This window comes from Trachypithecus francoisi, unplaced genomic scaffold, assembly GCF_009764315.1.
Source record: "Trachypithecus francoisi isolate TF-2019V2 unplaced genomic scaffold, Tfra_2.0 Lachesis_group8, whole genome shotgun sequence".
Lineage (NCBI taxonomy): Eukaryota > Metazoa > Chordata > Mammalia > Primates > Cercopithecidae > Trachypithecus > Trachypithecus francoisi.
In genome coordinates, this window is record NW_022681473.1 from 44,716,891 (window position 1) to 44,741,931 (window position 25,041).

Here is a 25,041-nt window from a genome sequence, read left to right on the forward strand (position 1 = left end):
GATACCATCTTACACCAGTTAGAATGGTGATCATTAAAAAGTCAGGAAACAACAGATGCTGGAGAGGATGTGGAGAAATAGGAACACTTTTACACTGTTGGTGGGAGTGGAAATTACTTCAACCATTGTGGAAGACAGTGTGGCGATTCCTCAAGGATCTAGAACCAGAAATACCATTTGACCCAGCAGTCCCATTACTGGACATATACCCAAAGGATTATAAATCATTCTACTATGGCAGGGCAAGGTGGTTCAAACCTGTAATCCCAGCACTCTGGGAGGCTGAGGCAGGCAGATCATGAGGTCAGGAGATCGAGACAATCCTGGCCAACACAGTGAAACCCTGTCTCTACTAAAAATAACAAAAAATTAGCCAGGCATGGTGGCACATGACTGTAATCCCAGCCACTCAGGAGACTGGGGCAGGAGAATTGCGTGAACCTGGGAGGCAGAGGTTGCAGTGAGCTGAGATTGCACCACTGCACTCCAGCCTGGGTGACAGAGCAAGACTCTGTCTCAAAAAATAATAATAAAAATAAAGACAAAATAATAAAATAAATCATTCTACTATAAAGACACATGCACACGTATGTTTATGGAAGCACTATTCACAATAGCAAAGACTTGGAACCAACCCAAATCCCCATCAATGATAGACTGGATAAAGAAAATGTGGTACATATACACCATGGAATACTATGCAGCAATAAAAAAGAATGAGTTCGTGTCCTTTGCAGGGACATGGATGAAGCTGGAAACCATCATTCTCAGCAAACTAACACAGGAACAGAAAACCAAACACCACATGTTCTCACTCATAAGTGGGAGTTGAACAATGAGAACACATGGACACAGGGAGGGGGACATCACACAGTGGGGTCTGTCGGGGGGTGGGGAGCTAGGGGAGGGGTAGCATTAGGAGAAATACCTAATGTAGATGATGGTTGATGGGTGCAGCAAACCACCATGGCACATGTATACCTATGTAACAAACCTGCATGTTCTGCACATGTATCCCAGAGCTTAAAGTATAATAAAAAATAAAAAATAAAAAAATAAAAACTTTTGTCTGCCAGGCAAGGGCTCATGTCTGTAATCCCAGCACTTTGGGAGGCCGAGATGGGTGGATCACCTGAGGTGAAGAGTTTGAGACTGGCCTGGCCAACATGGTGAAACCCCATTTCTACTAAAAATACAAAACTTAGCTGCGCCTCCTGGTGGGTGCCTGTAATCCCAGCTACTCAGGAGGCTGAGGCAGGAGAATTGCTTGAACTCAGGAGGCAGAGGTTGCAGTGAGCCGAGACTGAGCCACTGCACTCCAGCCTGGGTGACAGAGTGTCTCAAAAACAAACAAATAAAAACTTTTGTCTTCCTTTACCTCCCTGAATATGCACAGTTTACTATGGCATGTGTATTCCCATTGCAATGTTTTATTCTTAAATAAATACTTTTTCTCTTAGACAGCCTCTCTCTGTTATTTAGGTTGACACCTTTCATTGCTAGGGTGGGTTCTGCCCAAGGCCTTTACCCAACAGAGGTCACTTTTTTCCCTCTCTCCTTCCATCCTTTCTTCTTTCTTTCTTTTCTTTCTCCTCTCCTCTTCTCTCTCTCTCTTTTTCTCCCTTTCTTTCTCTTTTTCTCCCTCCCTCCCTCCCTCCCTCCTTCCTTCCTTCCTTCCTTCCTTCCTTCCTTCTCCTTCCTTCCTTCCTTCCTTCCTTCCTTCCTTCCTTCCTTCCTTCCTTCCTTCCTTCCTTCCCTCGTGCTTTGTCACCCAGGCTGCTATGCCGTGGCCCAGTCATAATTCACTGCATTTGCAGGCGCGGTGGCTCACGCCTGTTAATCCCAGCACTTTGGGAGGCCGAGGCCAGTGGATCACCTGAGGTTAGGAGTTTGAAACCAGCCTGACCAACATAGTGAAACTCCGTCTCTACTAAAAATATCAAATTAGCTGGGCGTGGTGGTGCATGCCTGTAATCCCAGCTACTTGGGAGGCTGAGGCAGGAGAATCATCTCTGGGAGGCAGAGGTTGCAGTGAACTGAGATTGCACCATTGCACTCCAGCCTGGGCAACAAGAGTGAAACTCTACCTCAAAAAGAGAGAAAGAGAGGCAGAGAGGCAGGCAGGCAGGCAGGCAGGAAGGAAGGAAGGAAACTCACTGCAGCTTTGAACTCCTGGGCTGAAGAGATCCTCCTGCCTCAGCTTCCCAAGTAGCTTAGATTACAGGCACCCACCCCTGCACCTAGCTAATTTTTGTAGAGATGACATCTTGCTATGATGGGCAGGCTGGTTTCGAATTCCTCACCTCAAGTGATCCTACCTCCTCGGCCTCCCAAGGTGCTGGGATTACAGGTGTGAGCCACTGCGCCCAGCCAAAGGGTTACTTTCAGTGCTGCTGCTGCCACTGGTAGGGAGAACAGGTTTGCTGTTTCCTTGCTGACTCTTACCTGGAGTGGGCCAGAAAAAGTCAAAAGACCTTCATATTGCAGCACTCCCCTGCATCTTGCCGGTCCTCTGGCTAGAGAGTGTGGGCTTTTCTCAAGCTTTTTCTGTCCATAACCACTTGTAATTCTAGGTTTCAGGCTTCCCTGGAGCCTGAGACAGGAGGTACAGGAAGGAAAAGCAACCCAGGAAATTCACAGCTGGTTTGTCATTCAAGTACAGAGTTCTTTAGGCAGTGTACCTTCCAGAATCCTCTGAGAGTTGCTTTATGCATTTTGTCTAAGGTTTTAGTTGTAGTCAGTGGAAGCAACATTTTTATCATTGCAGTGCTGGTCTAGGTAATTTCAGCTACACGATGTCTTCATTATCCGTATTATTTTACATGTGAAAACAAAGCATAAAGCCAAGTCAAAATTCCTATAATGTCTACCTATTAAATTAAATACATACCATTACCCATAAGAGGCATACATACAACCCAGGAAGTGCTTTTGAGCAAAAGGAAGATCAATGTTTTCAAACAATCAGATTGCTTTCCAGGCCAGCAGTTTATCTACGTAAGTCAGTTTTCACTCTCAAAAGAGGCTTGAGGTTATAACAAATAAATTTCTCAAGAATTCGGAGTCCAAGATGCAGTACCATCTGAAATGAGAAATTCTTCATTTTTATTCTCTGTTTGTATTTTTTCCACTGAATCAATGAGGGAGGGCTGCTAAGTAAACACATTGTTGATTATACGAGGCCTGTCCTAGCAGTACAATGCATAAAGTCCATCCTCTCTAGAGGGCCACAGGATGGAGCCTTTGATGTTTTCACAAAAATCGTTGAAGAAGCTGACACAGTTCTCATTTTGTTAGCATTCTTACTAAAGTGTCACAAATCCAGGCCTGCTGACAATGACTGGCTAGAAAAAAGACAGAGGAAAAAAATAATCTCAGAATCGTGTCCTATATTGTCTCAAATGTTATCCCATAGCTGGTGACACTGGTTTTTGAGAAAACTATTCAACAACAATTACCACCATTACAACAAACATCACAATTTTCAAAAATTGAAGCTACAATGTCTTTAGCCTTATATTAAGAGGAGCATATAATCGGAAAATTTAAAACAGTAGTACATCCAGTTGCTATAGATATTCTATTCCCATACACTACTGGAATTCTTATTCTCTACCAACCAACTCTCACATTATTTAGTTGTTATTTCTTTATCCTTCACAGGAATACATTCTGTCTCTCTCATACACACACACACACACACACACACACACACACACACAGCTCCTTTAGAAGAACTTGACCATTATGTTTATCTTTGTGAATTATTCTGACTCTTTGCACTTGAGACTTACAGCGCCTTGAGTGGCAATATGCCTGAAAGAAAAGAGAAGATCAGTTGAAAAACATGAGTGGAGTTTCTTAGAAAACTGCAAGCCTCTATCACAGGGCTGTTGTGAGGATCAAAGTGAGAATGTACGTGACACCGTTTTGAAAACTCTGAAGGCGTTTTCAAGGGATGGAAGGGATCGTTATTGTCATCATACTAAAAACAAAATACCACTTCTTCCTCCCAAAACAATTCCCCCAAACAGAGATCAGTGGAAAGGCAGAGCCTGTGGTTCATAGCCTTTCTTTTTATTGTCAGACCTCAGATACTTTGTAGGTTTTTTTTGTTGTTGTTGCTGTTACTATTGATTCCACTGGGTTGCATAAGACTTGCACAAGCTCATGAACACTGTGCAGTAAAGATTCATCTATGAATTGGTCCAACAGATGACACATTTTTTCAGGGAAATTTGCATTTGTCATTGCAATAATTGATTCATGCTCAACACATGAGTAAATTTCTGAAAGACGTCTTTGTGTTGTGTTTGGGATTAAGAGTATTTTTTTCTGTCAAAGCAAAGCAAATTCTGCTTGAACTTAATTCCTTTTTAAGGCACAAAAAAGTAAGTTGGTAAAAAGATGCTAAGACAATCCTTTGGATGTGATGATGTCAGCTGAGCCTTCTTGCCATGTGGCCGGAGTAAAACATCATAAAACTTCTCCAGGTCACAGTTTTTCTAGCTAGAAAAACTGGATGAATGGACTAGGACTTTGTAATCCATTCAGACACTTACATTTTATGATTTTATGATTCTTGCCTTCTGAGATGCTCAAATGATTAAATGTGGTGCACTTAGGCCTTTAAAATGGATAAAACCTAGTCTCTTCCCCAGTTAACAATGGTATTGCTATTTTTGGTTTTGGCCAATTTGATGGCATAAAATGGTACCACATCATTACTACATTTGGCATCTCCCTCACTACTGAGGTTAAGTCTCTTTTCATGTGTTTTAGGGCTTTTAGATTTCCTCTTATGTTTCTTGTTTATGTTATTTATCCAGTTCTATAGTTTGCCTTTTAAAATTTGTAGGAGAACCTAGCATAGTACAGATATTGTTTTCATTTGTCATATATTTCATATTTTTTTCTAGGCTACCACTTTGATTTTGTCATTGCATATTCTGCCATATTAAAAACACACACACACACACACTTCTATTCCTTCATGGCTTCTAGGTTTCCTGTCTAGATTAAGAAGGTCTCTCACATAAAATGTTTCTACAAATATTTTTCTAAATTTTTAATTTTATCTTTAAAACACTGAAATACTTTATCAATCTGTAAGTTTTACATAGGATATGAGTTAGGGAATTTTTTTCTTCCAGGTGGAGAGCCAGTACCATTTCTACAATGCACCATCTATTTGTATTGAATTATAATGCCATATCTCATATTTTAAGTTCTCACTTGCATGCGATCTTTAGATTTTCTATTTGGCTCCATTGTTTCATTTACTTAAAAAGTTTTTTTCTATGTTGTACCAATCCTATACTGTGAGAACAGTAGACTTGTGATAAGTCTTTACTTGCCTTAGTTAGTTGTCATGTTTTGATAAAAAAGAATTGAGTAAAAAGTCAAATTATTTAAATTAAAAAGCTTATTACTCAAATGGAAAAAAAATTAAAACAAGCAATAAGTTAGTTTTACCTAACTGAGCTATTTTGGAAATGTCCTTTACTTTCTTCAACTTCAGCCTTCTCATCTCTAAACTGGGTGTTGATAACTGACACCTACTCCCTGGGTTTGTTGTGACAAGCTACAGAAATTGTAACACAGTTCATCTATCTAAAGGGTGTTACAGATGTCTGCTGTTATTATTCACATATGTCATAATATGTGGGATACTATTTCTTTATGCAATATGTGTGAATATGTAAACATGATGATGCCTTGTAAAATGTCATGAACCTGCTTCTGTTTCTCTCCACTGGGAACAGAGGAATGGACTACAAGGCATTCAAATCACATGGTTTTCAAAGCCTTAGCTAGTTAATTGGGAGGAACTACAGAAAACAAATGGCAGTGATGAACAATGTAGCGTGGAAAAGCTGCCTCCCCAAATCCCCAGGTTAAATAGACTTAAGCATCCCATGTTGTGGGCCTTGCCTGGAGAGGATACTAAGAGGATCACTTCCCCATGGCAGGCTGGGTAAAGGGTGAAAGGTTAACAGGCCAATCCCAGGACAAGGTGTTGGCCCAAATTAAGTATTTAGAACATTTGCTGAAGGACTTAGTCAGCTGAGTTCTTTATTTCCAACAGCAAAAGTATTTAGGGAACAAAAACAGACTTTTGTATGGAAGAATTTGAGAAATCCAGTTGGGTCCTCTCTTCTTCAAGGGAATCAAAAAAGTAAAAAAGTTTTCTTTCTATTTCAAGGAGACAGTTATAGATTGAAACCTATTTTGTGTTCTGAGAACCAATATCATATGTAAGACTCTGTGCTCAATAACTTTCATTTGGAATTACTCTTCCAAAGACCAACCAGAACCACCAAGAAGTACATATGGTTGTCTGGCAATCTGGCATCTCAATACTTCGATGGATTGGTGCAAAAGTAACTGCGGTCTTTGCCATTTACTTTCAACCTAATAATTTTTATTTTTTGTTTTTTATTTTTCAGAGAAAATGAATTCTCCAGTAAAGCCTAGGCTAGGGCAAGGCAAGAAGAGGGAGACGATTTTAGAGTCCGGGGGAAGAAGTGTAACTGGACACCTGCCCCCATGCACTCCAAGGCCAGAAAAATTTTCTCCTATCAAGTTGCAAGGTACACAAGCACTGGCTTTTGGCTATGTTGTTATCCAAAGATGGAATTCCATAGCAACTAGATCACAGACCTGGAAAATGGCATTTTCGAAGAGAGAGAAAAGCATTTCTTTAGATGTTTATATGATACACTGTGAAAAGACGTCTGCTGAATTTTATCTAGTGCCAGAACTCTCATACCATCTTTCTAAATTCTGAAGATGTTGGCATAGATAGAATACAAAGAATCATATGAGCAAATCCCTAAGAAACAGATGCCAATCCATCAAATAAGGATTTACTTTCATTCTGCAATGACAGGCAAGATAATTTTAGAAAGCAAAGTCATTGTACGTGAGACTAAAGCCTATAAATTACAGAATTTAGAAAAATAGGTGTTTGAAACAGGATAAAAGGTAAGTTTGGGAGGGAGAGGGTAGCAATTATTCACTTTACTGAGAAATTACACATATAGCAAGATGCTTTAATGGATTTAAATGACATGGTATACAAAACAAAAATCTGAGTTTCATACATACCTTCTGCATAAGATAAAATAAAATGCCACGAAAGCAAGGACAAGCCTGAAACACCAGTCTTTTTTTTTTTGAGACATGGTCTCGCTTTGTTGCCAAGGCAGGGGTGCAGTGGTGTGATCTCGGCTCACTGCAACCTCAACCTCCTAGGCTCAAGCTATCTTTCCATCTCAACCTCCCAAGTAGCTGAGACAACAGGTGCACACCACCATGCTCTGCAATTTTTAAATGTTTTTGTACAGATGAAGTCTCACTATATCGCCCAGGCTGGTCTCAAACTCTTGGGCTCAAGTGATCCTCCCGTCTCAGCTTCCCAAACTGCCTGTGCTGGGATTATAGGCATGTGCCACCACACCCAGCTACATTTTTCTGTGTTTTTAGTACAGATGGGGTTTTGCCATGTTGTCTGGACTGGTCTCAAACTCCTGGCCTCAAGTGATCTGCTCACCTCGGCTTCCCAAAGTGCTGGGATGACAGGCGTGAGCCACCATGCCCAGCCTGAAACATCAATCTTCAGCTCTGTAAAATCCTTCTCATTTTAGGCCTCTTGTAACCAAGCACATATACTCAAAAGATGGCTAGCTAGGGTTTAGATGCTATCTGTAGAAGTTGGAACAAAGTCATTTTCTCCTGGAGAACCATCCCAGGTGACCCCACAGCCCAGGCTAGGCTAGTTGCTCCTCCCTGCAGATAGATGCTTCCAAGCCCTTCCCTCCCGATGTCCTGCCTGCCTGCTTGCTAGACCATGACCTCCTGCTGAGTTGCAGCAGGGGCTTTTTGTCTTTGTTTCCTTATACCTAGCCAAGGACACAACATGTATTAGAAGTTGGATCAAATTTTGTCAAGTAAAGTAAGCAAGGATGAGAAGGAAGAAAAGCCAGGAGGAGCCCCTCCTTAGTCGTGAGCTTTTCAGGACGTTGAAAAAAGGGCAGATGCAGGGCCTGTATCTATTCAACAAACACTCATTAAATATCTATGACTGCCAGACACTGTACTGGTTTTGGGGACAAGTAAGACCCAGTTCTTGTTTTCAGGAAGATTGTAATGTACCAAAGTATTATGAAGCCAGACAGCTTATTGCAACAGAGGCGATGAAACAACATGGGGAAAATACAAGGGTAATAGGAAGGGATTTTGTTGCCAGAGAAAGCTGGTTTGACTCCTTCCTTGGTCCTTCATGAGCTGAATTACCCCAATAACCAATTAGTAATAGCCTAATCTCTTATTATGTCACTCAACTTCTCTGTAAAATTCTGTATAATGCCCACTTTATTTGGTAATCATAAGAATTAATAAGACAAGCTATGTAACAACATCTAGCAGTCTCTAGTAGTCAGCAGGAACCCAGTTGTATTTATTTTTCTCCTTACCTTAATAAAAAGCAAGGGTAGGATAGAAAATGATTTCTATGCTATGATGACAACATGTAATCATTATGTCTACTTGTGGGTCAAGACTGAAAGAGATCATTAAACACACAAACACAAAAAAAAACTGTGTGGGGGTGGGCTGGGGGATTAAAGGTAATTTTTTTTTCCCCCTTTTATTTAAAAAGGCTTATTATGTTGCAATATTCCTTGGGAAGTAAATAAGAATAACACTTTTTAAAAAGAATTTTTTTTTTTTTTTTGAGACAGAGTCTCACTCTGTCACCCAGGCTGGAGTGCAGTGGTGCGATCTTGGCTCACTGCAACCTTCACTCTCTGGGTTCAAGCAATTCTCTTGCCTTAGCCTCTCTAGTAGCTGGAATTACAGTGTGTGCTACCATGCCTGGTGAATTTTTGTGTTTTTAGTAGAGACGGGGTTTTGCCATGTTGGCCAGGCTGGTCTCGAATTCCTGACCTCAAGTGATCCACCCGCCTGGGCCTCGCAAAGTGTTTGCCTTACAGGCATGAGCCACCACGCCTGGCCAAGAGTTACACTTTTTAAAGTCTAACTCTTAAAGTCTAACTCATCATATGATTTTCCCCAGAAGATAATAGCTATCCCTTATGATAATGGGGGTGTAGATTTGCTATTTTCTAAAAGTGATAGTTTGTAGAAAGTCAGGTCAAAACATGTAGCAGTGTGTTTTCACTAAAAGTAAATGAAATCTAAAAATTAGAAAGATCTAAAATTCTCTAAGCCCGATTTTGCATTACACACACTTCTTTTCTTTCTGTTTGTGCCAAAGATCACCAACATTTCAAAGGCCCTCAGGCCAAAGAGGACCTCACAGAGGTGCTGATAAGTCCCCAGTTTTCCCTAATCAAGAGAGTACTCTCTGGTGAGGATCTCACCATTTTCTTTTGCAGTGTTTTCAAGTTTGCACCCTCATAAGGAGTAGGCAGGCAACATAAATGTGGGAATCAGGGGGAGTGTATTAATGGGGAGTAGTTGGACCTGGAACAATTACAACTTTCCAAACACAGTGCCAGCTAAACAAAACTCCTGGAGCTGGGCTCTAACACATCAGCCTTCAGTCCCAGGATATATATGCTCCAGACCCCAGCAACCAGAGTCATCATTCTAAATTGCAGATCAGATCAGATCATGACCCTACTTAAAAACTTCTTGTGGCTTCCAGATGCCCACTAAATAAACAGAAACTCCTAGCCAGGCAAAGCAGACAAGGCATCCCAGCTTCACAAGCTATCCCTTGCCCTTCTCCCTTGCTGCCCCACAGAATCGCAGGTCCAGCCAAGCTGACCTTCTTAATGGTAACGAAAGCACGTGCCCTCCTGGCTTACATACCCTACCTAGCTTCCCCTTCACATCACCTTCATTAAGCAAACTCTTATTCTTCAAGACAAAGAATAATATCCTACTAGATCAGTAGTTTCCAAACTTTTTGGTTTCAGAATCCCTGTACACTTTAAAATTATAAAGAACTCCAGAGGATTCTGCTTATGATAATTATATCTCTTGATATTGGCAGTATTACAAATTATAACTGAAGTTTAAAAAATATTTAATTCATTAAAAAGAATATAAATGCATTATATATTAACAAAGACAACATTTTTATGAAAAATAACCATTTTTCAAAAGAAAACATATTAGGTAAGAAGAGTGGCATTATTTTACATTTTCGTAAATCCTTTTAGTGTCTAAGTAGAAGACAGCTGGATTTTCATCGCTACCTCTGCATTCAGTTTGTTGGAATATGTGGTTTTGGCTGAAGTACATGAAGAAAATCATCCTCACAGATATGTAGTTGGGGAGAAAATGTGTTTTAATAACCATTTCAGATAATTGGATTGTATTCTTTGCCATTATACCCTAGCTTGACAAGTGCTGATTTCTTAAAGGTTAGTCACAATATGTAATTTGAAACCATTTCAATGAAATTTTCATACTCTCTCATGTTAAAATTTGTTGCTCTATCTGGCATCTGAATGGATCTTTTACCTGTGCCTGATTTTGTGAGACCATGCACCGGTCATTTGGAAAACACTGGTTCACTGAGTTATGCGGATCTTTCAAATGTTGACACATTTCATCATGCAACACCAAAACATCACTTTCTTTAATATCTCCACTAATCTAAAAAGAAAAGTCATTATATTGGGAGATGTCAAGCTCATGATGGAGGATACATACACTTCTAAGATTTTAATTTTTGCTTTGAAATTTCAAATTTTATTGTTGGCAACAAATAATCTCAGCTGTTTCCCCTGAAGTGACCAGGCCCACTTCATTCATTTGCAGGAAAATGTCTGTCTAGTACCCAAGTTTGAATAAGCACAGTTTGCTCTTTGAAATAAAAAAGTTTCATGAAAAAGCAGCTAGTGCTATTTCAGCTCAGAACCTGAGCAATCCCACAGTGCTTTACCTTGAGGTGATTATCATGTTTGAAGAAGTATGTTATATGCATTTCCCAAGTAATCACATAGAATATTAATAAAGACATGTATTCAAGGGTCAACATTTAATAAAATTAATATATTTTTTGCTGTTTCATCAAAGCCATTCTCAAGATAATCTGGGATTTTTAATTTTCCTGCAACTGTGTGGTGGTGAAGAACACAAAGATTGTGCTAGGAGTGCCATGCCTTGATTCACGCTAAGGCTCCAGTGTCACCTGCCATTGCTTTTGCACCAACTGTGCAAATGTCAACACAGTGAAAAAAGGCAAAGAATACCTTAGTATAATGTTTTGAAAATAGTGTTAACCTCACAGACACCCTATGAGAACTACTGCCCTAGACTGTAAGTGTTATGGAGGCAAGGCCTATGTCCAGTGGCATGCCAGAGTCAGCTCATACTGGCTTGCAAGAACTTGTTAATTTTTTAGTGATTTTTGCAAGGCTGTTGATGTCACATTGGCCGTCTGGCATCAGCCATGGTAGAAGTGTTTATGGAAATCAGCAGCCATTACACATCAGGGTTTTTTTTTTTTTTCTTCTGAAAAGCTTATTGTTAAACATCTACCAACATACCACTATCTATGTCTTTACTTCTTTGTGAATTAGCATCTTCCATTGTGTTTGTCACATATAGGCATTTACTAAATATTTGTTAAATAAACAAGAGAAAATGAATAAGTCAACCTATTGATGCTACCCCCTCCAGGATGGTTTCCCAGGCTCTCTAGGAAGAGTCAATCTTGCCTTTGTGTTCTCAGTGTTCTAACATTCTAACATTGATTACATTGAGCCATAATTATTTTACAAGTCAGTTTTACCCACCAGTGGGAGAACGTCTCAAGAGACTATTTCTTGCGGAGTGGCAAAACAGCACATTTCAGCATAGATCCTTTGAAATCACCTGATGAACCTGATGAAATTCACCTCATGAAATCACCTGAGTTCTCATCTCAATTTTGCTACATGCTAGCTGTATCACCGGGCAATTGATGCCTCTTCTTTGAGCTTTACGATCAAAGTAGAGATCACATTAGCTTATCCTTCCAGGCATTTGGGGGAGAATTAAACAGATTAACACATGTCTATCAATGAGAACAGTAAATTAGTTCAATAAACTTTTTCTTTTCTTTTTTTTTTTTTGAGACGGAGTCTTGCTCTGTCACCAGGCTGGAGTGCAGTGGCACTATCTTGGCTCACTGCAAATTCCACCTCTCAAGTTCAAGCGATCCTCCTGCCTCAGCCTCCCAAGTAGCTGGGACTACAGGCACGTGCCACCACACCAAGCTAATTTTTGTATTTTTAGTAGAGACAGGGTTTCACCATGTTGGCCAGGATGGTCTCGATTTCTTTTACATCAACTATTTCTTCATGTATTCTATCTTCCTAGAATCTGATATATAGCAGAGGTTCATTAAATATGTTTTGAATACATCCCATGTGTCAAGCCTTGTACTAGTTGCTTATGAGAATAAATTAAGTCTGGAATTCTAACCTCAAGATATTTTATAGAAAGGCACACATGTAATACAAATGAGAAAGGAAGAAGGTAGAAAGCTCCACAAGATGGTAAAGGTGAAATGATGAAGGCTCTATTCTCAAGAAGGTGAGGATAATAGAAAAGAAAACAGAAATAGGTAACTGACCCATTTGAGGAAATAGTGAGGCAAAATAACTTTCAGAAACAGAAGTTTCTGGTAATACTTGGCCAGTTTCTGCTACGTCATCTGAAGGGGAGAGGAAAAGTGAATGTGTTCTAGTTACTAGAATAAAGAATTCTATTCTGGGGTAGTTATAATTTATTACATCTTACTTAAGTGTGGATTAAATATCCCTCAATATACTTTGAGAATAGTAGGCAGTTACCTCTTAGTCTGGGTTCCTTCGTTTATGAAATGGGAATTATGATAGTGCTGGCTTCAGAGGTTTTTGTGTGTGCTAAACAACTCAGTGTTTGCAAAACATGGCACATAGGAAATACTTTACGAATACTAGCTATTGTTATTGGTTGTTCAAAATATTCTATGCTTACCTTTTAACTTCTGACTACTATTTTGCTTTTTAAGGTAACTTGATGACTAGGAATAGTTCACCTGTACTGATTACCAGTATGCTAGTCATCAGAAAATTATTTTGGTAGAGATAATAATGTAGTGTTTTGGTGAAATGTTCCTCTGGTGCTTGATTACCTTTGGGTTAACTGATTATTCAGTTTTCTAACTCCTTTCCTGAAAAACTTGGGTCAGATATGTTTTAGGATTCAGATTTTTAAAGCAAATTTTTAGAATAACATCAAGTATATACCATAATTTAAATAAAACTCTGTGTGTTTTATCTAGTGTATGGTATATATTGATATTATAAGCACCTCAAAATCAGACATATTAATAACATTCATGCAATAAAATACATAAATACTTATACTTAATGAGATAGGTTATAAGTAGCTTCATGTAAGGTTTTGCTGTTAAATGAGTTATGAAAAAACAACCTCTTTGGCTTTTCTGATCTTTGAGGATTTCAGAATTGCAGAGAAGGGGAGTAGGCTGGTTTTGGGCTTTGGGCTGGTGGAGCTGGGGATCCGACCTGCCTGGTAGTGACCTCTCCAAAAACAATTGCTCAGTTGCAGCCAGCCAGTCTCTCTCTGACCTTCTCTTCCGCAGCACATTCCACAGATAGGAATCCTTTGTAGGTAAGTACTTGCCTCAGGCCACAAGAAAAAAAAAAGTTGAGGGGCTAGGTGCAACTCCCAGATAGCGTTCCTGGTGCAGGCTGCAGAGGCAGCAGCGAGTGGTGACTAATATTGGATACAATGCCCGCTCACTGCTCCACAGCAGTTTCTCAGGCCCTTCCCCATGTGGGGAGAGAAAGAAAGCCCCTACAGCGAGGCCACTCTCATGTTGCTGTGTATGCCTAAACACCCAATGGCCGGATTTATTACTTTGTATCTTTTAGCGAGGAGCTCATGTCAGACCTACCACAGGCCTAAAGATGGCTCCTGCTGGCCCCCAGGGTGAGGACAAATGTCCAGGCTAAGAGTGCAAGCGCAGCATGAATAGGCCTAAATTAGGCCGGGCCTAATAACCCGTTCGCTAACACCTGTATTAGTCCTCCATCACTAGGGGTGCACTGCTGTCCGACAAGCAATAATCCCATAAGCTTTTCATTTGCATGTCCCTCATTAGCTGATTAAAACTTGAAGAAGGCAGGTCTTTGCAGCTGGCAGGCCCATTCCTTCACACTGCCTGCCTGGGTGGCTTTGGTAATGAAGTCATGTGGGTGGATGTGAGGTTTATATGTATGGAAGGGATTAAGAGTATTAGAATTTGTGTGAGCTGATGTTGCCATATTCTCTCTACTGGAGCCCAGTAATTGGATGGGAGGAGAAATGGCAGACCCATTAGTTTTGTCTGTTTACTCAGGAGCAGGGTGCTAGAGATTCAATTTTGCTTTCTTTGGCTCCCTCGCCTTTGTGAAGCAGGCCTGCTTTGTCTCCTCTGGCCCTGAGCACCTCCGAACACCAGCCCCGCTAAGGCGATTCAGCCTCAAAGAAGAGACATCGGTGACTAGGGGCCCAGGGAAGAGAAAATGCAGCCCTGACTCAAGCACTACTTGAAGGCAACCTCATCCCGTCTAGTCCAATCCTGGGATAGAAAGCAAAAGATAATTGAAATTTATAAACACTTCTGAGGCCTTTTTTGATTATTTTATTAGTTTTCCACATTTGGGATTAACAGTCCTCAGCATCAAACACACCGCAGGCTCCTTATTTGAGAAATGAATGGTTAGACATTTCGGAGACTTAACAAAGCAATTGTTGTATTTGCCGGGTTTGCATAATTTTAATAGACAAAAAATAACACGAAGAAAAAATCCATTTCCTGTGTTGTTTGTACAGCTGGAGACAGAGCTCCTTGTGTTTGATGATGCAAGAGATGCGCCATTGTCTCGCCCCTCACCCCGACAATGCGGTCCCACTAATGTTGTTAACAAAACCGGACTGGGCAATTCTGAAAACTTTGAAGCTGAACATTGTCTCCAAAGTGTATGGGGCGCCACAGACACAATGATGTTTATTCATCAGCAGGGCAGGGTTTGCAAAGCCCGGAGATGAGTACAGGAACCAGCAAAGAGTGAAGAAAAACGTGGCCTAAGCTTGAAGCCAGGGAATATACAGGGAAAATGTGGATTTGGAAATTTTATCTTCCTTCCATAAGGATATTACGGGAGCATAGAATATTTCAGGTCACTTACGTTCCGTGAAGGTTTATTTTATGTTTTCAATTTGCTTCATTAAAAGCCACAGCTCCCCTTCTCCCACCAAAAATTTCTGATGTGAAACTGTGCAAGTATTTTTATCACTTGCTGAAATATTTCATTTTAATTTGGTTTATGTTTTTAAATGTCTTTAGTGAAGAAACAAATTAAAACACCCACCACATGCAACTCTTGAGTTTCAGAGTTGGGTCATTTGTGAGGTTTGTAGTGAAATCATTGAGCAAGATTATAGAATTCTAATGAGACTCCCAGAGGTAATAGAAAGAAAAACAGCAATACTGGTCATTGTAAAAAGTTTCCCATAGTGAAATTGAGATGAAATGTTTAAAAACAAAACAAACAAAACCAAGCAAGCCAAAAAACAAACAAACAAATAAAAACACTAGCAATAATGCAATAACAATCTCATGAGAATATTTATGTGTGTTTTACCAATCATTAAAACAAAACTTTTCCATTTCTATCTCTCTCTGCCTTTTTTATTATAATGACTTTTTTCTGCTCCTGTTAATACTTTTAGTAAAAGCAATGGAATCCCCTGTGCTTATTGTTCAATTCAGCTAACATTTTTGATCCTCTACTCTGCTGTGCTTAAGTTGGGGTTAGAAAGAGGCCCACTAACAAAGCCTGCAAGATTTCAACCACAGCTCAGCATTACCAGTGGGCATGAAAGGCAATCTAGTTGTAAAGATAGTGAGGAAAAGAGAATAGGAGAAAGTTTTATCCCAGCTCATGTAATGATTCTTAGAACTAGAGATTACTGGAATCTTAAGAACAGGTCCCTAACTCCATCCGTGCAACCTGCATTCTATATCCCTTCTTAGTAAAAAAAATTCAATATATCTACTTACCTATTCCAAGCATTTGTGACCTATCGTGTTCCTAAATTTTTGTAATCCTGATCTGCAAACTGATCTTCCAGCCACTTTGCATTCCTCTCAAGCTTATCTTTAGGTAACATACTCTTCATAAAGAAGGAATTTCACATTTTTTGAGGACCTACTTACCATAGAGCAAGTAACATTCAGTATCCTGGGAAGTGGGAATAAATATTGTCATTCATAGATAATGAAATGGAGGCTCCAGAGGACTAAGCAGCCTATCCATGGACACGTAGCCCCTGAGCAGATTGGCCCCTGATCTGATCGCTTGCTACATAACAAACCACTCCAAACTTAGTGTTTTAGAACAACAATCATTCTATTACTTTTCATAATCCTGTGGTTGAGCAGGGATGTTATGCTGTTCTGGACTGGCTTGGCTGGGTGATCTAGGAGGGCCCCGCGCACAGGTCTGGGCCTCAGCAGGAATGGGTAGGACAGCTGGACCTCTCTTCATGTCATCTCAAGGAGGCTAATGAAGACGTGCTCACATGGTGGCAGTATTTCAGGAGAGCAGAAGCTGCGAGATTGCTGAGGTCTAGGCTCAGAACTCACAGTCATTCCCTTGCATTCTGTTGACCAAAGCAAGTCACAAGACAAGCCCAAGCTCAAGAGGTGGAAAAACAGATTCTGCCTCTTGATAGCAGTAGCTGCAAAAAAAAAAAAGGACATTTGCAACTGAATACATTATCTGGGTTCTATTCACTTAACTCTGGAGCCAGATAGTGTATGTTTAAATCTTGGTTTTGCTAGTTTTTAGTTGCGATGCCTTGGGAAAGTTAACAAACTCCTGTCTCTGTTTCTTTATTTGTAAAACAGGGATCATAATAGTACTTTAGTCAGAGGGTGGTTATGAGGGTTAAATGAATGGCTCTCCAGAAAGCACTTAGAATGCTGCCTGGCACAGAGTCTGCACACAGTGGAAAACAGTGTGTTTGTGACTGTTATTATTATCATCATTCACTCATATGTTGTACTGTCTTCCTCGATATTTACTAATGTTTAGCATGTGCTAAGACATGGGGACCCAAAACCAAAGAGTTAGGTGGGAAAGATTTAATACTTTTTTACCACCTATTTATGTAGGCACCATGCTGGGTGCTTCATAAGTGTATTTTCTTAAGTTCTTAGAAGGATTTAGTAGGGTAGATGTTATTCTCCCTGGTTACACGTAAATAGTGTCTCTTTTCTTGAAAAGTTCATAGAGTGTGGAAAACATTACAGATAACAGTTGTTTGGTAATTTTATAACACACTCATATACGTTATTAACTCATGGGAGCTTCATGTTTTTGTCATGCCTGTGAAGCAGCTGAAGACACTGATGTGCAGAGAAGTGAAGCATCAGGAGGTCACACAGCTAGTATGAAGAGCCTGCACTAGGACCAATATCTCCAGCTCTAGGCTTTTCCATGATGCCCCAATGTCTCTCTTATTTATATAAGCATTTAACACATTAGGAGGGAAAAGATCTCCAGAAATTGCTGAAGATCTCCAGACACTGATTAGATGAAGGCAGAACTGCCAAATGAAGCATATGATGGCTGCCCCTGGTGCATTCCATGTCTTGCCATAACACTTCCAGTTGTTTGCTGAAATCATTTTGGATGTGGTATGCCGCTTAAGCTGATATAGCAACACTAATGTACCATGGCCTTCTCAGGACTAGATGTATAGTCCAGTTCATAAAAGGAAATCATTCGATAGCTGGCTTGATGAGTAATCAGCTCACAGATGCAAAGCGTTAATCAAGGACTAGGATGGTCACTATAAGAACAACTTTAGAAAAACTGGGGATCATCTCCATAATTTAGGATTGTCATAGTTCCTGGTCAAGGTGAGACTGGCACATGGAGTTTCTTTTTGTACAGTGAAGGGGATCCAGTATCAGCTATCAGAAAAAGCAAGCGTTGGAGTTGGACAGACCTCAGTTTTGATGAACTGCCTCTTACTAGTTGTGTTACCTTGGGCAAGTCCTTCACCCTGTGAATCTCAATTTCCTCATCCATAATAATAGCAGCTTCCTTAAATGGCTATTATGAGAACTATGTGAGATTCTGCACATAAAGTGCTGAGCATAGTGCCTGGCACAGGGAGAATGCTTCTTTTTGGTGAAAGATGAATTGATAGTGTCAGAGTGAGGAAAACCCAGGCATTCCCAAATCCTGCCCTGCAATCACCTTTCCTACTGAAGGAGCTAAACACATAGGAACATGAACAGAATGGAAATTTAGGTTCCATTTTGGCATTCAGCTGCTTGCACACCCTTTTCTAAGTTCTGGAAAAGCTGTGGGGGAACTCAGAGTTTTAACTTTGAGGACAAAGCAGGACCTTCACATTCTTCTTTAAAGTGGAAATCTCAGAATTGCCTCCTCTCTGATGGATTCATGAAGGAAACTGGTCCAAGAGAAGAGGAAGGACAAGTGGGCATGTTGACCTCCTTAAGGGAGGAAGAGCGAGAGAGAGAGAGAAAAAAAGACAAGGACAGGAGGAGGAGGTAGTGGTGGACAAGGAGGAGGAAGAAAAGGAGATGGTTGGCCCCTTTGATGTGCCAGGCTTTGTCTAGGTTTGCTCACCACACAGAGCTAGGAAGAAATGGAAAGGCTGTTTAACACAGTGATACTGTCTTTTGGTAACCATAACTCACTCAGTGTTTTAGATTGTCATTATTCAGATTAGCAATTCTTCTTCCCTTGACAGGGATCATGGAAAAAGGTGGGTGGAGGTAGGCTTGGCATTGGGATACAAGGCTGAAGACTCGTGTCCACTATGGTACTCAATCTACCATACTGTTGTTATTGTTGTTGTTGAAATATGCCTGTACTTCAGTGTCCCCACCAACAGCTACAGAGAAATTGAATAGTAAGGGCTAAAGTTATTTTCAACTCGCAATTAATGACGGTAATATTTTAGAAAAACTCTAGGTAAGTAAAATTTATTATTTTCTAGTGGTACATTGAGAGAAAGAGAGAATACCATAAAAATAGAGCACAAAGAGAAAATCATACGTGGGTAAATTGTTTAACTCTTCTGAGTCTTAGTTTCCCCATCTGTAAATAAGAACTCATGATAACTATCTTCCAAATTTGGGAGAATTAACGAGCTAATATAGAATAAAGCCTTGTATATGGTCAAGGTTCAACAAGTGGTAGTTTACTATTATTCTTTTTCATTAATTCTGATCTTTATTATGTTACTCAATGTACTCCTACTTTTTCAGCTTGAAGTTTATCATTCCTTACCCACTCCCACCCCCTAGCCCCACAGTGCCATGTCCAGGTGGAGCATCGTAATAGAAGTATCATTGAATTTGGATTTAGGAAGGACTAGAATTAAGCCCAGGTCAGTTTTCTAGTTTTGTGACTTGTGACAAATTATTTAAATCTCTGAACTGCTTCCTTATTTACATAATAATTCTGTGACCAAATTTCTAATTGTCCACACTCATATTCATTCTTTTCCTTTTTATCTGGGCATATTGCTGCTTGGTTAGAAGACTATATTTCTCAGCTTTCCAGTGGTGACCTCATGATTAAGTATTGGCCAGTGAGATACAATTGGGAATTTGTCATGGCCCTTCTTGAATTCTTTCCTGTTTCTCAGAACAAAGGTATGATGCCTGGAGCTTGGTCCCTGGGCACAATCGAATAGCTAGAAACAGGCCAAAACCCTGAGATAGTGGGGTCCCCATAGTAGCCCTGTAACAACTACCTTTTAACATCTTCTGTGAATGATTAAAAATAATCAACCTTATTTAAACTAATATTTTAAGTTTTCTGTCACGTAGAGCTAACTTTAAATAAAATAATGAATGTTCAACCGTTTGGTGTATTGTAGGCACTTTCAAAGAAAATTTTAGAGAAATTTTAGTTTCTCTCTTCTTCCCATCAAATCCATTCTTCTTGCTCTAGTCAAAGAACCTTTCTTAAATTCAAATATTAAACAACACATTCCACTGATGTGCTCTTGTTATCCCCATTTCAAAGTCCTTGGCAGGATTATAATGAGGCTCAATTGAAATGATTCTGTAAAAGTACTCTGTACATTGTAAAGTCCTATCTAGGTAGGAAGTCTGGGGGCCCTTCCCATCCTGACTGCGGCCTTTCTGACCAGCCTTTTTCCCACTGTCTTTTCCTGCCCATCCCAACTCTGTCTTTATGTACCTTATTTTCCAGGTGCACCAAACTGGATATCTCATATACAAGTCTCAAATGTTTCTACCAATGGCAGAGAAGCAAAAGCACAAATCCCAGGAGGATCTAGGGACAGAATCTGAAGCAGCCCTAGACAAAAGCCCCAAATTTCTTGGATGTATTAGATTTTTATCTCAAAAAATTAATTTGAATTTTTACTCTCTTAATATCCTGTTTACATGAATAAAACTTTACTGTTCAAATAACTCACCCTTGGGTAGCCTGTAGCTTTGAGAACTCTGAGATCCAGATCTGGGAAAGAAAAGCAAATTTGCCACATCTCTGTTTTTCTATGCTGCTTCTTCTGCCAGAAATGTCTTTCATTGAACTTTCTCCTTGCTAGACTCCTCTGTAAAAATGTTCTTGACTTCTTAAAGCAGACTTGGTCATTCTCTAGCATGTTGTATATCCGTACACTATGGGTGTTTAAGACATTGTATCTAAAATGGTTTTGAGGTGGGGAGGTGTTGGGGTGGGATGGGCTCTCTATGAGTCTGCAGTATCTTCCAGAAAAATTACTTCATTTTTGTACCATCACCACTGACAAAACCACCATACCCCCATCTCCCTTAGGGTCTGGCACTATGCCTATGTCCATAATAGACACTTATTAAAGATTAGATGGAATGAATAAATGAATTAATGTTCAGCAAATGAATGCCCCTCATAACATCAAAAGAAAGGTAGCTTTGTGGATCTTAGACCTTGGATTTCACCCACATGCACTGTCTAGTTTGGCCTGGGGCAATGCCAGTGGTGACCTCCTCCATGTACATGGCTTACTACACTTCCGAGCTGGGCCCTGGACCCTTCTCTGAGTTCAATGGAAAGATGAAGGCAACCACCTACAACTCAAGTCAGCCCAGCTAGGAAAATCCACTGCCAAGGTCCCAGTGGTCTCTGAAATGTCAACACTATGAAGGTTGACGCTAAGCTTCGCACACCCCACATTATCAAATGCCCTTTTGCTTCATGTTTTGTCTGGTCTGTCAGCACCATTTACTGCTGAGCAGGTCCCTTATCTTTATTGATCACTTAATTTGTCTTTTCTTAACTTCCCTTGCACCGTCTGGTGCCGTGTGTCCGTCTGTTGAGGCTGTCATGACTGGTTTGCTCTTGAAATAATAGGGGCAGCAGGTGGTGTGACTAAGTCGACCCTGTGCAGAATGGGGGACCATTCCCAGTCCCTGTCTCAACCTGCCAGTGTGTCTACACCCTCCCAGCTGTTCCACATTAAAGCAGTCAACTGTGACTTTACAGTCCGAGTTTTACACAACTGTTTTACAAACTGGGAAGAAGGTCTTTTGTGACAAATCCTTTGTCAGGCAGTAGAATGGGGGGAGAGAAAGCCAGTTCCGAGACTTGGTGCATTTTAATGAATATGCAGATAGACACACAACCCTTTGCCTTGGTAAAGGGGGTGTGTAACAGAGATGGGCAGCTGGCTGGAAGCAGAGAGAGCAGGCTCACTTCTTGCTCTTGGGACAATTTAGTATGAGGAGCAACTGCTCTTTCAACACTAGTTTCTGCTTCAAACAGACCTCAACTCCATGAAAGCCTTCATTCCTCTTGTATGAAGGGCAGTTAGTTAAGAGCCCTATGTCCTAGGGTCAGTACTCTGGGGGCAGGTATCATGCAATTGGAAAAACAGCAAGAAAAGTAACCCTTGGAAGGCAAAAGTAAGTCCCTTTATGATTTGAGGCTTGTACTCACATGTGAGAAGAAATGAGACAAAGTAAAAAGAGCACAGAGTTTTGAATCAGACAGATGTGGCTCCAAAGTTAACTGCCTTTGACATAACTCACTATTAACAACATGTTACATTACAATTTCTATTTCTTAAAACAGAAATCTTTGATATGACAACTATCTCTATTAACCAGAAGTTGATTAATCAAAAATTTTAAGTAATTAAAATCTACCTCTCTACACACACACACACACACACAGCACATCACAGCTCTATACTTTAGTTATAAGCTAAAAGGCAAGGGAGAAATGATTCAATCTTAACACTCTGGAAAGAGTACATTTGAGAAAGAGTCAGGTAACTTTCTATGTTCTAATACTAACCAGCTGATTGAGTTTAGGCATATCGCTTAAGCATTGCAAGCCTTAGTTATGAAATTGTAGTAAATTATTTTATGTCTAAGGTGTGTAAATTGGGAAAGGTGATGGTAACAGCTGAGCATGGTGGCTCACACCTGTAATTCCAACATTTTGGGAGGCTGAGAAGGGAAGATCACTTGAGCCCAGGAGTTTGAGACCAGCCTGGGCAAAATAGTGAGACCTCATCTCTACTAAAAACAAAAAAATTAGCCGGGCGTGGTGGCACATGATTGTAGTCCCAGCTACTTGGGAGGCTGAAGTGAGAGGATTGCTTAAGCCTCGGAGATTGAGGCTGTAGTGAGCTGTGACCATGCCACTGCACGCCAGCCTAGGTAAGGCAGCCAAAAAAAAAAAAGGAGAATGGAACCCTTGTTTTCTTTTCTCCTTATTCATGTTCAAGCAGGTTCGTGGAATAGGAATTCCTACTCTCTTTTTGGTATTAAAAAGGCACTTTATTTAACTCTTCCTCATCTTGACTCCTTTCTAAGGTGGGAAAGGACTAGAGCCCTATCCTGTGGATCCACCTCTCTAACACACCATGTGGGGTGTTAAAGGTTGCAGTTTCTAAGGGCCTGCTCTTCTCTTTCTGGTTGGCTGCCTGAGTGGTCACAGATACAATATTCTCCCTCCAGCCTATACATCTTCATCCATATGATGAGCAAAGCTGGATCAAAACCCTGGTCCCATGGAGTCTCACTCTGTTGCCCAGGCTGAAGTGCAGTGGTGTGATCTTGGCTCACTGCGATCTCCACCTCCCAGGTTCAAGTGATTCTCCTGCCTCAGCCTCTCGAGTAGCTGGGATTACAGGTGTATGCCACCATGCCCTGCTAAATTTTGTATTTTTAGTAGAGACAGGGTTTCACCATGTTGGCCAGGCTGCTATCAAACTCCTGACCTCAAGTGATCCACCAGCCTCAGCCTCCCAAAGTGCTGGGATTATAGGCATGAGCCACTGCGCCCAGCCCCCTGGTCACATCTTCTAATGCAGAGATACTAAACATGTGATCTGTTGACCAAAATGTTTATTACTGATCCAAGACAAGTAATGCAGACACTGTCACTAAGCATTTAAAAATACATCAATTCAATCCATGCTAGATAAATTAATCATAAAGCAAGCTTATTTTAAAACTCTTGATGTAGCTTAGAGGAGAATGTATAGCATTATATGCTCGTATTAGAAAAGTAAGTCCTTTAATCAATAATCTAAGATTCCCCTTTAAGGCAGGCAGATCATGAGGTCAGGAGATCGAGACCATCCTGGCTAACATGGTGAAACCCCATCTCTACTAAAAATACAAAAAAAAAAAAAACAATTAACCTGGTGGGTGCTTGTAGTCCCAGCTACTTGGGAGGCTGAGGCAGGAGAATGGTGTGAACTCGGTAGGCAGAGCTTGCAGTGAGCCAAAATTGTGTCACTGCACTCCAGCCTGGGTGACAGAGCAAGACTCTGTCTCAAAAAAAAAAAAAAAGGAGAATGGAACCCTTGTTTTCTTTTCTCCTTATTCATGTTCAAGCAGGTTCGTGGAATAGGAATTCCTACTCTCTTTTTGGTATTAAAAAGGCACTTTATTTAACTCTTCCTCATCTTGACTCCTTTCTAAGGTGGGAAAGGACTAGAGCCCTATCCTGTGGATCCACCTCTCTAACACACCATGTGGGGTGTTAAAGGTTGCAGTTTCTAAGGGCCTGCTCTTCTCTTTCTGGTTGGCTGCCTGAGTGGTCACAGATACAATATTCTCCCTCCAGCCTATACATCTTCATCCATATGATGAGCAAAGCTGGATCAAAACCCTGGTCCCATGGAGTCTCACTCTGTTGCCCAGGCTGAAGTGCAGTGGTGTGATCTTGGCTCACTGCGATCTCCACCTCCCAGGTTCAAGTGATTCTCCTGCCTCAGCCTCTCGAGTAGCTGGGATTACAGGTGTATGCCACCATGCCCTGCTAAATTTTGTATTTTTAGTAGAGACAGGGTTTCACCATGTTGGCCAGGCTGCTATCAAACTCCTGACCTCAAGTGATCCACCAGCCTCAGCCTCCCAAAGTGCTGGGATTATAGGCATGAGCCACTGCGCCCAGCCCCCTGGTCACATCTTCTAATGCAGAGATACTAAACATGTGATCTGTTGACCAAAATGTTTATTACTGATCCAAGACAAGTAATGCAGACACTGTCACTAAGCATTTAAAAATACATCAATTCAATCCATGCTAGATAAATTAATCATAAAGCAAGCTTATTTTAAAACTCTTGATGTAGCTTAGAGGAGAATGTATAGCATTATATGCTCGTATTAGAAAAGTAAGTCCTTTAATCAATAATCTAAGATTCCCCTTTAAGGCAGGCAGATCATGAGGTCAGGAGATCGAGACCATCCTGGCTAACATGGTGAAACCCCATCTCTACTAAAAATACAAAAAAAAAAAAAACAATTAACCTGGTGGGTGCTTGTAGTCCCAGCTACTTGGGAGGCTGAGGCAGGAGAATGGTGTGAACTCGGTAGGCAGAGCTTGCAGTGAGCCAAAATTGTGTCACTGCACTCCAGCCTGGGTGACAGAGCAAGACTCTGTCTCAAAAAAAAAAAAAAAAAAGGAAAGAAAAAAAACTTAAAAAAAAAAAGAAGAAATA

General features: G+C 40.6%; 1 long non-coding RNA gene across 1 annotated transcript in view; it reads right to left on the minus strand.

Annotated features, from left to right (window-relative positions):
• Positions 1–3,118: 3,118 nt before the first annotated feature.
• LOC117080656 overlaps positions 3,119–25,041 on the minus strand; it is a 29,775-nt gene continuing 7,852 nt past the window's right edge. Inside the window, exons 2-5 of the long non-coding RNA XR_004435914.1 lie at positions 18,758–18,954; positions 16,438–16,761; positions 10,498–10,632; positions 3,119–3,344 (exon numbers count right to left, since the gene is read on the minus strand). This is a non-coding gene — a long non-coding RNA (uncharacterized LOC117080656). The remainder of the gene's footprint in view (positions 3,345–10,497; positions 10,633–16,437; positions 16,762–18,757; positions 18,955–25,041) is intronic.